At 49.2% G+C, this 12,130-nt stretch overlaps 1 protein-coding gene across 10 annotated transcripts in view; it reads right to left on the minus strand.

Annotated features, from left to right (window-relative positions):
• Window positions 1-12,130, minus strand: part of KCNAB2 (potassium voltage-gated channel subfamily A regulatory beta subunit 2) — a 107,674-nt gene that overhangs the window by 41,881 nt on the left and 53,663 nt on the right. The gene's annotated exons all lie outside the window — the stretch shown is intronic.

Raw genomic sequence — 12,130 nt, forward strand, 5'->3', positions numbered from 1 at the left:
AAGGGGAATGTTCCACCTACAAAGGACTGTCTACTCTGGAAACAGCCTTCCTTAGTCTCCAGTGAGCCACCAGCTTGACTAGCAAGAGACAAATCCTGGTACCTCTCCCATGCAAGGCTTGTGCTGGACCAGGGGGTTGCCAACATGGCGCTGAAACTACGCCTCTGCCCTAATGCCACCCCCCCAAAAAAAACAAGACACTGCCTCCCCCCTCTTTTCATCACAGAAAGGTCTACACCATGGGTAGGCAAACTAAGGCCCGGGGGCTGGATCCGGCCCAATCACCTTCTCAATCTGGCCCGCGGACAGTACGGGAATTCGCGTGTTTTTACATGAGTAGAATGTGTCCTTTTATTTAAAATGCACCTCTGGGTTATTCGTGGGGCCTGCCTGGTGTTTTTTACATGAGTAGAATGTGTGCTTTTATTTAAAATGCACCTCTGGGTTATTTGTGGGGCCTGCCTGGTGTTTTTTACATGAGTAGAATGTGTGCTTTTATTTAAAATGCATCTCTAGGTTATTTGTGGGGCATAGGAATTTGTTCATCCCCCCCCCAATATAATCCGGCCCCCCACAAGGTCTGAGGGACAGTGGACCGGCCCCCTGCTGAAAAAGTTTGCACTCTGCAGCAGGGACCTTTGGCTCCTCTTTGAGAGGGAGCCCATTATTATTATGGGATGCCCGAACGTGGACGTGCTTTGTTGCTGCTGGGCTCAGCATGAGGAACCCATCTAGCATTCCAGAGAAGGCAAAGAGCAGCGGGGGGGGGGGCATTGTCGAAGGCAAAGGCATCAAGGGAGAAGCAAGCGGGGAAGATCGCCTTGCTTAGCAAAATGAGCCTCTGTGCATTGGGATCTCTGCTGCAGAGGGACATTTCTCTGCGCTGTTAAGCAGCGCTCTGCTACGCGCAACGCCCACACAAGGATGAATTAGCACATGGCAAGTTGCTCCTGCCCCGCTCTGCCTCCGGGGCATGAGCTGACACAGAGAGTTTATTCTGGTGCCTTGGCTCTTCTCTGAGAAGGAATGACGGGGCAGGAGAGGGGGAGAGGGAAGGAGGCATTTGAAGAACCTGCCCCTTCTGTTTTTCTCCTTGTCTTTATTGAATTCTCCCCAACACCCCCCCCCCCCCAAGGTTTCACCCAGGCTTTTCGGTCCTGAAAAAGTTAGTCAATGCTGCTTGTTTTTCATTTCATTTATTGCATTCACACCCCACCTTTCCCTCGAAGGAGCTCAAGGTGGCATATACCGTATTTTTCGCTCCATAAGACGCACCTAGTTTTTAGAGGAGGAAAACACACACAAAAAATATTCTGAATCAAATGTTGTACTAAACTATTTAAAACGGCAAAGTGGGTGGTTCCTGTCCACTTTGCTGCTTTAAAGCGAGCCACGGAGGAGGGAAGGAAGGGGAGCCATGGTTCCCGTCTGTCCCCCCTCTGTGGCTTGCTTTAAAGCAGCAAAGCGGACAGGAGCCGCTTACATATCCCTCCTCCGTGCAGCATTCACTTCATAAGACGAACAGACATTTCCCCTTACTTTTTAGGAAGAAAAAAGTGTGTCTTATGGAGCGAAAAATACGGTGTGTGGTTCTCCCCATTGCCATTTAATCATCACAATGACCCTGTGAGGTAGGTTAAGTTGAGAGGCTGTGATTGGCCCAAAGTCATCCAGTGAGACATCCATGGCTGAGTGGGGATTTGAACCCTGGTTTCCCAAGTCCTAGTCTGACACGCCAAACTAGCCAGGTGATTCTAGGGTCAGAGAGGCCATCTCCACGTCTCTGATCTCTCCTAAGCCCACACCACCTTCTTCCAGCACAGATTCATTAACCATTTTTTATAAGATTCAGTGATCACCGAATGCCTGGCGTTCCCTCCCTTCTGCTTGCAAGCTCCTTAATCCATACAGCCAACGTAATCCAGATTTACTTCAGCTCCTGATTGCAGCACTCAATTCAATTTGGGGAAACTCTTAAAAACACACACAAAAAACCCAAATCCACAAAAACCTCCATGCTCCTGAAAGAAGAAGGGATGGTGATCCTGCAGGCTCATAGGTGAGGCAGTTGTGAAAAGGAACAGAGATCTTTGGATCTCTAGGGCAAGCAGTGGCAGGGGAAAATATCCCATGGATTCAAAGACTAGATGGTCTGGAGCAAAGGAAAGACAGGAACCAGATATATCTATCTATCTCCCCATATGTGTGTGTCAGTCTGCCATCACACAACCCCCATTGGAGGAACTGTAGAGCCTCATTAACAATCCTGGATTTGCATGACATCAGCAAAGAGTTGAAGATGAAGGCAGGGGCATGAAAGGGTGTGAATAAGAGGAGTGGGTTGTGGCTTCAAACTGGTGGTTTGTGTGGAAGTGGGGGTTGCTCAAAAGGAGGAGGGAGGAGCCCTGGCTGGGGACCAATGGACGCTGTAGTCCAACAATCTCTGGAAGGCCCTAGGTTGATCAACTCTGTTCCAGATGCTCCTTGTTTCCAAGGAGAAGTTGAGGAAGAAGAAAACAAGAAAGCAAAACCTTTAGCTTTTGATTATATGGAGATACAGAGAGAAGCAAGAAGGCAGGATTTGCCCAGCACCTTACTTCAAGTAGTCCAACCAATGAATTTGTTTCTGTGTAATATTTGGGACGCGGGTGGTGCTGTGGGTTAAACCACAGAGCCTAGGACTTGCTGATCAGAAGGTCGGCGGTTTGAATCCCCGCGACGAGGTGAGCTCCCATTGCTCGGTCCCAGCTCCTGCCCACCTAGCAGTTCGAAAGCACATCAAAGTGCAAATAGATAAATAGGTACCGCTCCGGCGGGAAGGTAAACGGCGTTTCCGTGTGCTGCTCTGGTTCACCAGAAGTGGCTTAGTCATGCTGGCCACATGACCCGGAAGCTGTTTGCGGACAAACGCCGGCTCCCTTGGCCTATAGAGCGAGATGAGCGCGCAACCCCAGAGTCGGACACGACTGGACCTAACTTTACTTTACCTTTAATATTTGCCATGGGGATCTCCCTGGCAAATGTAGCATCTAGAGCAGAGGTGACCAATCTAGCTCCCTCTAGAGCAGCAGTTCTCAACATGTGGGTCCCCAGATGTTGTTGGATTACAACTCCCAGCATCCCTGAGCTCTGGCCTTGCTAGTTAGGGGTGATGGGAGTTGTAGTTCAACAACATATGGGGACCCACAGGTTGAGAAAGGTTGCTCTAGAGGCTGCTGAACTAGTGTGCCTCATTCCTGACCATTGGCTAAGGTGGCCGAGGGGCCCCGACATTGTAAAACGCTGGTCTAGACAAAGTCATACTTGAGCACAGTAGAGACTGGCACCATTAGGGTGAACTGAGCACTGCCCCACTAACTTCAGTCCACTCTCTGCCAACCACACCTTCCTACCTCTGACACTGAGATGACGGAGCCATTTCCAACCCTGGATGACTTCATTTCCCCAGAATATGCAGTGCACGGGGAGCTCACCTTGCCACCACCTTTCCACCCTGGGGGAATCGTGTTGCCATCCTTAAGAGTTTGAAGGCTCTAGCCTGGACATCACATCAGAACCATGGTCTCCCCAATTCTGTTGGGAGCCAATAGTTGGCAAAACTTTTAACAACTGGGTTTCTTGCAGCAGAGATGAAGATGGCCAACCAGACTAAGCTGTGGCCCTGTTAAAATGTCCTAAACAAAAAGTTTGTCTGGTGGTGTATCAACATTCAAAGGTCTCTCTAGCTGTAGTGCCATGTGGAGCTGTTCGTGGTGCTGAATTCCCCACCTGGTTGCAATCACTATGTGGACTAGAACAGGCCTCTTCCCATCTAAGGGCTGAGGTAGGACAGCAAAGAGGTGTTCTGAGTGGCTGCCTCTCAACTCTGGAACTCCTTTCCCTTGGCGAACCTTCAAGGCCTGATCCTGCGCAACTTCCGGAACCCCATTTGTCTTCCTTTAGATAGCCAGTAAGAGTGCAACAGGCAGTTACCGGTAATTCATGTAGCTGGAAGCTTTGTGGTTAACATATTACCCAATCCAAGGCAGTGAAATAAGGTGAGCTATCTGTGGACCTTTAAAATCAGATGCAGCATAATTTTCCTGGATGGCAGGTGAGGTGTTGCAGATTGGGGGAATAGGGAGACAGGAGAAAAGGGAGCTCTTATCTGATTCCTCTCCCAATAGTGATTTGCTGGATTCAGACCTTCTCCATGTTAAACAAGCCTCTTGAGGGCTTGCTGATCAGAATGATGGTGGTTAAAATCTGCGCAATGGGGCGAGCTCCCATTGCTCTGTCCCAGTTTCTGACAACCTAGCAGTTCGAAAGCACGCTAGTGCAAGTAGATAAATAGGTACTGCTGGGGCAGGAAGGTAAACAGTGTTTCCGTGTGCTCTGGCACTTGTCACGGTGTCCCGCTGTGCCAGAAGCGGCTTAGTCATGTGGGCCACCTGACCCAGAAAACTGTCTGCGGACAAACGCTGGCTCCCTTGGCCAGAAGCAAGATGAGTGCAGCACCCCATAGTCGCCTTTGACTGTCTTAACTGTCCAGGGGTCCTTTACCTTTTACTACAAATCAAGTTAAAACACCCATATCCACCCCTCTTTCACACAGATTACCATATTTTTCCATGTATAAGACAATGTTTTTGCTAAAAAAAATATTAGGGAAAAATTGGGTGTCGTCTTATACACGGATAGTGAATGCAGAGGAGGGACGTGTGATTAATGGCAGCAGCAAGCAGAAGACTAGCAGCAGCGATTGGGCAGGCGATTGGCAGCTGCGGCAAGGCCTGCTGGCAATTGGCTGTGGCTGCGGCAATTGGGCAGGCGATTGGTGGCTGTGGTGAGGTGGGCAGGTGATTGGCAGCTGTGGCAAGTGGGCGGGTGGATGGCGGTGAGCGGGCAGACAACTGGTGGCTGTGGCGAGGTGTGTGATCAGCAGTGGCTGTGGCAAGCGATGGGGAGTGGCGGGCAAGCGATTGGTGGAAGTGACCTTTCCCACCCCCCCAAAGCTAAATAACTTAATTTCTTAATTTTGGGTTAAAAAAATAGGGGTCGGCTTATGCACGGAAAATACGGTACCTCATTCCTTTCTATAGTCTCAGGAAGAAACATAACTCTTTTATGCAACTGGTTCTTTTCCGTGGGAGCAGAAATGCAAACATTTGAGCTCTTCCGACACCATGCCTGAAACACACCCAGGGTTGACAACGACGGATTCAGCCATTGAAATTCATCAGTGGGAAATTGCTTCCCTTAACCCCATCCATTTCCCTCATTTGGATTTTGTTTTCATTTGTGGGGTTTAAATTAAGCTCTCCGGCAAGGATTTCTAATCTTTGATCAGAATCGCATCTCTTGCTTTACCGTTTTCCAAAACCCAGCATGCACTTCGAAGGCTCTGCACAAATTAAGTCCAGCTTTCTTTTGGGGTTGAGGTGTGCCCTTGCTTCAGGAAGTGCCATGGCTCAGTGGGAACGTTCCCTGCCTGGAACCCAGGAAAGCCACTGCCAATGTCGACAACACTGGGCTAGATGGACCAGTGCCCTGACAAAGTGGAAGATAGCTTGCTGTCTTTGGGAGCATCTCCTAGGAGCCTAACCACAGAGCCTAAGGCTTGCCGATCAGAAGGTCGGTGGTTCGAATCCCCGTGACAGGGTGAGCTTCCGTTGCTCGGTCCCTGCTCCTGCAAACCTAGTAGTTCGAAAGCACGTCAAAGTGCAAGTAGATAAACAGGTACCACTCCAGCGGGAAGGTAAACGGCATTTCCGTGCGCTGCTCTGGTTCGCCAGAAGTGGCTTAGTCCTGCTGGCCACATGACCCGGAAGCTGTACGCCGGCTCCCTCGGCCAGTAAAGCGAGATGAGCACCGCAAGCCCAGAGTCGGCCACGACTGGACCTAGTGGTCAGGGGTCCCTTTACCTTTTACCTAGGAGCCTACAATTGCATAGTGTTGCCTGTAGAATTCAGCATCTCACCAGACAAGTAGGCTGTTGATATGTGTTTTTATCTGGTTTTTAGTTTATCAACTTTTTTTAAAAAAAGGTTTCGGTGGTCCTGACGAACTTCCAGCTCCCTGCCTGACTTCGCAGGCCCCAGGAGAGATTAATAATATATCAACCCTTATTAGGCGAGTGTAACCAGACACTCTCCCAAACATCCTTCGATCCGTCAAAACTAATAAACAGAGCCACTTGAAATATTCATGGTCCCTCTGCGCCAGGGCAGGGAAGAGCATGCAATATTCATGGGATGCCAGCTGCTCCCGCCCTCCGAGTCGATCTGCCAGCTCGACGGGGCATCTTGGCTCTCAGGTTTCTCTCATACAAGGCCTGGGGTGGGGGAAAATTGCCAGCCCTTGCCTGCAGGATGGCGGCTTGCTGAACAATCCTTCCTGGACGCAGGCACCCAAGGGTGGAAAAGGCAGCAGGGCTTTGAATAACTTAGCATCACAGCAAGCTCTTGGCATTTGGGGCCCCTGCCTTCATTAAAGATCCTGCTCTCAGGAAGTGTGTGGCTGGAGGGGTGGGCAGAGGAGGAAAGCAATGCCCTTTCGAAAACAAGGACTGCCATTTCGGAGGTGGGATCAGAACCAGGATGAGCTACAGGAGCCAGAGTTCAACAGTGCACTTGCAAATCTTCATGAATCATTATTGCACCGTCCAACTAGGAAGAATGAAAACGACAGGACAGAAGAGGCTGGATCAGGCCAAGGATACATCTAGTCCAGCATCCTGTTGTCACAGTGACCAACCAGATGTCCCAATGGGGAAGTCCACAAGCACTCTGCTTTCCTGTGGCTTCCAGCAACTGGTATTCAGAAGCATTACTGTCCTTAAAAAATCAGAAGAGCTTGCTGGATCAGGCCAAAGACCCATCTAGTCTGGCATCCTATTCTTGCAGTGTCCAACCATGGCAGGTGAGCCTTCGGAGAGGGAGAACCAAAAATTCTGACTCTACTCAGGTCCTGGCTGATTCCTTTTACCTGCCATGCCAGTAATACAGTAACAAAGGGCCTTGCTTAACAAGATCTCTAATCTAGATGAGCAAAAGGGGAAATGCTTTGTTACCAAGTAGCAGCCCTCCTTTATCTTGGATCTTTAATAACCAAGCCGGCAGGCATGTGGACCCTTCTATTTAAGGATGGTATTGTAATGCCTACAATAAGCTCAATGGGAGACATTTGGCCCAGGCACAAGACTTTGGAGGCAACTGCAGTACCTGCTCTTGAGACTCAGCTCCTAGCTCTATCTCTGGCTCAAGGAAAAGCCAGACTAGAATTAACTTTATTATCAATTATTCCATAACTTTCTGAAAGTGCCAGTGTGGGTACACAAGGCAATTGTGAAATAGGGCACACTTTCAGATTTACTTGCATCTGTGCAACAGTACTGCACCGATGCAGGATAATACAGAGTTTGCTGAGAACAGGGAAAATGCTCCGAAGCCTCCACACGCAGTTGCATTTTTGTGTGATGTTTTGTAGGGACAGCAGAAAATGAAAGCGGAAAATAAAGACAATGCTCTGTGAAGGAAGGAATTTGAAAGACTGGGCTGCAGCTAGGAAACAGAAGCTGCAGGTGTAAAGAGATTTGGATTCAGCTTTGCCAGGTGCAAATAATCACTGATCAAAAGCTGTGAAAACACTCCATGCGCAGTGCAACCCAATCCACATGCAAGCTGCACTGGGTCAGCGCACACAGGTTGGCAGCCTCAGAGCGGGGATTTGCTTTTCTAGCCTCCCTGCCCCAATCACTAAGCCACAAGTAGGAGTGTCTCTGTTTCTGTTCAGGAGAAGAGACCCAGCAAACTATTTTCACAAAAATCTTTTGATGTTTATGGACACTTTGGTTTCCTAAAAGGTTTCCACAGTGGGTGAGATGTTTTTTCCTGTCTCTGGGACGCGGGTGGCACTGTGGGTTAAACCACAGAGCCTAGGACTTGCCAATCAGAAGGTCGGCGGTTCGAATCCCCGTGACGGGGTGAGCTCCCGTTGCTTGGTCCCTGCTCCTGCCAACCTAGCAGTTCGAAAGCACGTCAGAGTGCAAGTAGATAAATAGGTACCACTCCGGCGGGAAGGTAAACAGTGTTTCCGTGTGCTGCTCTGGTTCACCAGAAGCGGCTTAAGCTCTCCGGCAAGGATTTCTAATCTTTGATCAGAATCGCATCTCTTGCTTTACCGTTTTCCAAAACCCAGCATGCACTTCGAAGGCTCTGCACAAATTAAGTCCAGCTTTCTTTGGGGGTTGAGGTGTGCCCTTGCTTCAGGAAGTGCCATGGCTCAGTGGGAACGTTCCCTGCTTGGAACCCAGGAAAGCCACTTCCAATGTCGACAACACTGGGCTAGATGGACCAGTGCCCTGACACAGTGGAAGATAGCTTGCTGTCTTTGGGAGCATCTCCTAGGAGCCTAACCACAGAGCCTAAGGCTTGCCGATCAGAAGGTCGGTGGTTCGAATCCCCGTGACAGGGTGAGCTTCCGTTGCTCGGTCCCTGCTCCTGCAAACCTAGTAGTTCGAAAGCACGCCAAAGTGCAAGTAGATAAATAGGTACCACTTCAGCGGGAAGGTAAACGGCATTTCCGTGCGCTGCTCTGGTTCGCCAGAAGCGGCTTAGTCATGCTGGCCACATGACCCGTAAGCTGTATGCTGGCTCCCTTGGCCAATAAAGCGAGATGAGCGCCGCAACCCCAGAGTTGGTCATGACTGGACCTAATGGTCGGGGGTCCCTTTACCTTACCATAAGGTGTGGTAGTGGCAATGTTTGCCCAATTTGATGGCTCTGAAAGGAGATTAGGCAGACTCCTGGAGGACAAGGCTACCAATGGCTACTTGGCACTATGGATGAGTATTGCCTGGAGGATCAGAGGAAGGATGCCTCTGCATTACTAGTTCCTGGGAAACACAAGTGGGGACTTGTATTCCTGCTTGTGTGTTTTCCTTTGGGGGGTGCTTTCAGATGTGGGGATTATTGCATTAGCTTTCCTCATTATAATGCTAGCACTTCCGTCTCATTTTCTAACATTCCTTTCACTCCGCAGTGCCTGCTATGGAATTCTGGCTTTCTGACCGATATACCGAGAAGTCTTGCTAAATTTCATTCACACCAAAGTCTGTGGTATGACAACAAACATCTTTGGACAATGTTGCTATTGGCTCCCCTTTCCTTACATGCATGCCTGTGTTCCCTCCATGATTCCCCCACGGAAACGGCAGGAAAGAACTGTATGCCAGTATAGCAACCCAGATTTCATCACTTTATTGCCATGATTTTCTGGGTTAAGAAAAATGGGTTCTTTTTTTCTTCTGGGCTCCCTGAAATGAGTGCTGATTATGCACTATATTCCATTTTCAGAAACGGCTTTTATGTTGTTTGACAGATTAAATGCAATGTGGAAATTTACAATATGAATGCAACCTGGGGCATCTAGTTCACCACTATGGGAACAGGGTGCTGGAGGAAATGAGCCTTTACTCTGATCAAGCTGCAAAGATCTTCCCATGTTCTTAAGCATGTGTGTGTGAATACATGTATATATACAGTGGTACGTCGGGTTACATATGCTTCAGGTTACAGACTCCACTAACCCAGAAATAGTACCTCGGGTTAAGAACTTTGCTTCAGGATGAGAACAGAAATCGTGCTCTGGTGGTGCGGCGGCAGCAGGAGGCCCCATTAGCTAAAGTGGTGCTTCAGGTTAAGAACAGTTTCAGGTTAAGTACGGACCTCCGGAACGAATTAAGTACTTAACCCGAGGTACCACTGTACAGCCGCAGGATTGGGCCTTGCCCACGTAGTCACCGAGTTGTTCTTAAAGCCCTGAAGCATAACCATCTCCCATGTGCATAAGACACCACCAAAAGCAGTGGTCCCCAAGCTTTTTGAGTACGACAAGTCCAGATTTTCTTGGTGACCTACCAAATTATTGTCACGTGAATTCCGGAGCTTAAGGTTTTTGGCAGATGCTGGTTTTGTGCATTTCAGCTGTAGGTTTAACTATTTATTTTGCTGGAAGCCACCCAGAGTGGCTGGGGAAACCCAGCCAGATGGGCGGGATATAAACAATAAAACTATTATTATTATTATTATTATTATTATTATTATTATTATTATTATTAATTTCGTAACTGCTGCCAGCAAAAAATGCCCCTATTCATGTGGAATTTGTTGAAATATTTATAGTACTGATGAAGTTATTCACCGTTTTTTTAGTTTTGTGGGAATGCAAGCACACCAACCATCAGACTGCAGGGCATTTGGGGTTTACTTATAAAGCCCCTGAACCTCTTGCACAGGCTGCATGCCTCACTTGCAGGGTGGACTCCACAGCCAGGGAAGCAGCGATCTAAAAGGAGCCTTGGCTGCTAGAAATGTCAATCCCACCACACGCAAATACACAGACACACTGATGTGTAAGGAGGAGAGCGCCATCTAGCGGCATTTTGATGGCAGGCCCTTTTGACTACCGGGAACCCAGAAAAGGCAGGCGGAGATTTCCTGCCCTTGACCAAGACACTGTTAGTGTTCTGTTTCAGTCACTTAGCCTATCAGCTCGGTGGATCAGTGTCTGGACTAAATGCCACCTCCAGATTCCTTTGGGATCACCCTAACGTCTTTAAACAGGTATTAAAAAAGGAGAACACAAGAGATCAGAAGCATACCTTAAGACCAAGGTTAGGGCCCTGTGGTGTAAAGAGGCGTTCCATTCCATTTATTCTTTATTCCATAAAATTCTATGCAGAAGGTTTATAAAACATGGGGTGCTGGAAGAGCCTCACCCCCCCCCCCGAAAAAAGTGGCCTGATAGAAGGGAGAAAAAGGTGGAATAGTAGCTACTTCTGACACTTCAGGAGGTTTTTGCTCTCCTCCAGCGGTGGAGCTGCATGCTCCGGCACCAGGGGCAGAGAACAGGAGGGAATGTGGCTGGCGCGCATCCTGGGGGCATGGCGTGTGTCCCAGGGGCGTGACGTGCTGCCTGCAGGGGCGTGGTGAATGGCGCATGGCACAGGGGGGTGCGCAATGTGCATCCAGGTAGTGCATGGTGTGCATCGGGGGGGGGGCTGCGATGATACCCTATCTGGCATGGCACCTGGAGGGGGCACTCCCCTCGCCCTCTCCCTCCACCAGTGCTCTGCTCCAGCCCAGGTCAAATAATCCCTTAGCTCCTCCCCTGCACTCTTCCTTTGCACTAACTGGTGTTCTCTCCTTCATGCCCAGCCCTCCAGTGTTCTCTTTTCCTGCCCTTTCCCACTCACTTATGGTTACATATATGGCTTGGGACCAGGCTACCAGGGCTACCTGGAAGATTATAGCTCCCTACACAAGCCTCCTTGGGTGCCGAGAGCCTATGGGGTGCACCTTCTCTCGGTCTCATCGACATCAGAGACATGGCTGGTATTGACAGAAGAGAGGGAAAGTGCCTTTTCTGTGGCTGAACACACAGTTTGTGGAACTCCCTCCCAAGAGAGGTGCGACTGGCTCCCTCTCCATTATCCTTCCACTGGTCGGCTAAGACCTTCCTGTTCAGAGAGGCTTTTGGAAACTTAGGAGCAGGCATGGCTGATCACTAGGCTGCTGTCAGGGAACCTTGGTTCTCAAACTTAATCTGTTCCAGGAGTCTGTTTGACTCCTGAAACCATTCAAAAACCAAGGCACGGCTTCCGATTGGCTGCAGGAGCTTCCTGGACTCATGCAGAAGCCACGTCGGACGTTCGGCTTCCGAAAAACGTTCGCAAGCTGGAACACTTACTTCCGGATTTGCTGCGTTTGGGAGTCGATTTGTTCGGAAGCCAAGCTGTTCGAGTACCAAGGTATCACTGTACTTTGATTGCTGGCTCTAAATTATGTATTTTAATTGTTGTTTTTAACTTCTTTGCTTTTAAATGTCGGAAACTGCCTTGATTCACAGCTTGGGAGAAAGGATGGATAGAATTATTATTATTACAGTCATACCTCGGGTTGAAGTCGCTTCAGGTTAAGCCTTTTTGGGTTGCACTCCGCATGCACGGAAGCGGCGAATTGCGACCCATGCATGTGCAGACGCAGGTTGCGTTCGCTTCAGGATACGAACAGGGCTCCGGAACAGATCCTGTACTACTGTTTCATTGCACGTGGCCCCTAGAAGCTTGTGAAGTTGTGAGTGAGGCTCT

Source organism: Podarcis muralis, chromosome 7, assembly GCF_964188315.1.
Source record: "Podarcis muralis chromosome 7, rPodMur119.hap1.1, whole genome shotgun sequence".
Lineage (NCBI taxonomy): Eukaryota > Metazoa > Chordata > Lepidosauria > Squamata > Lacertidae > Podarcis > Podarcis muralis.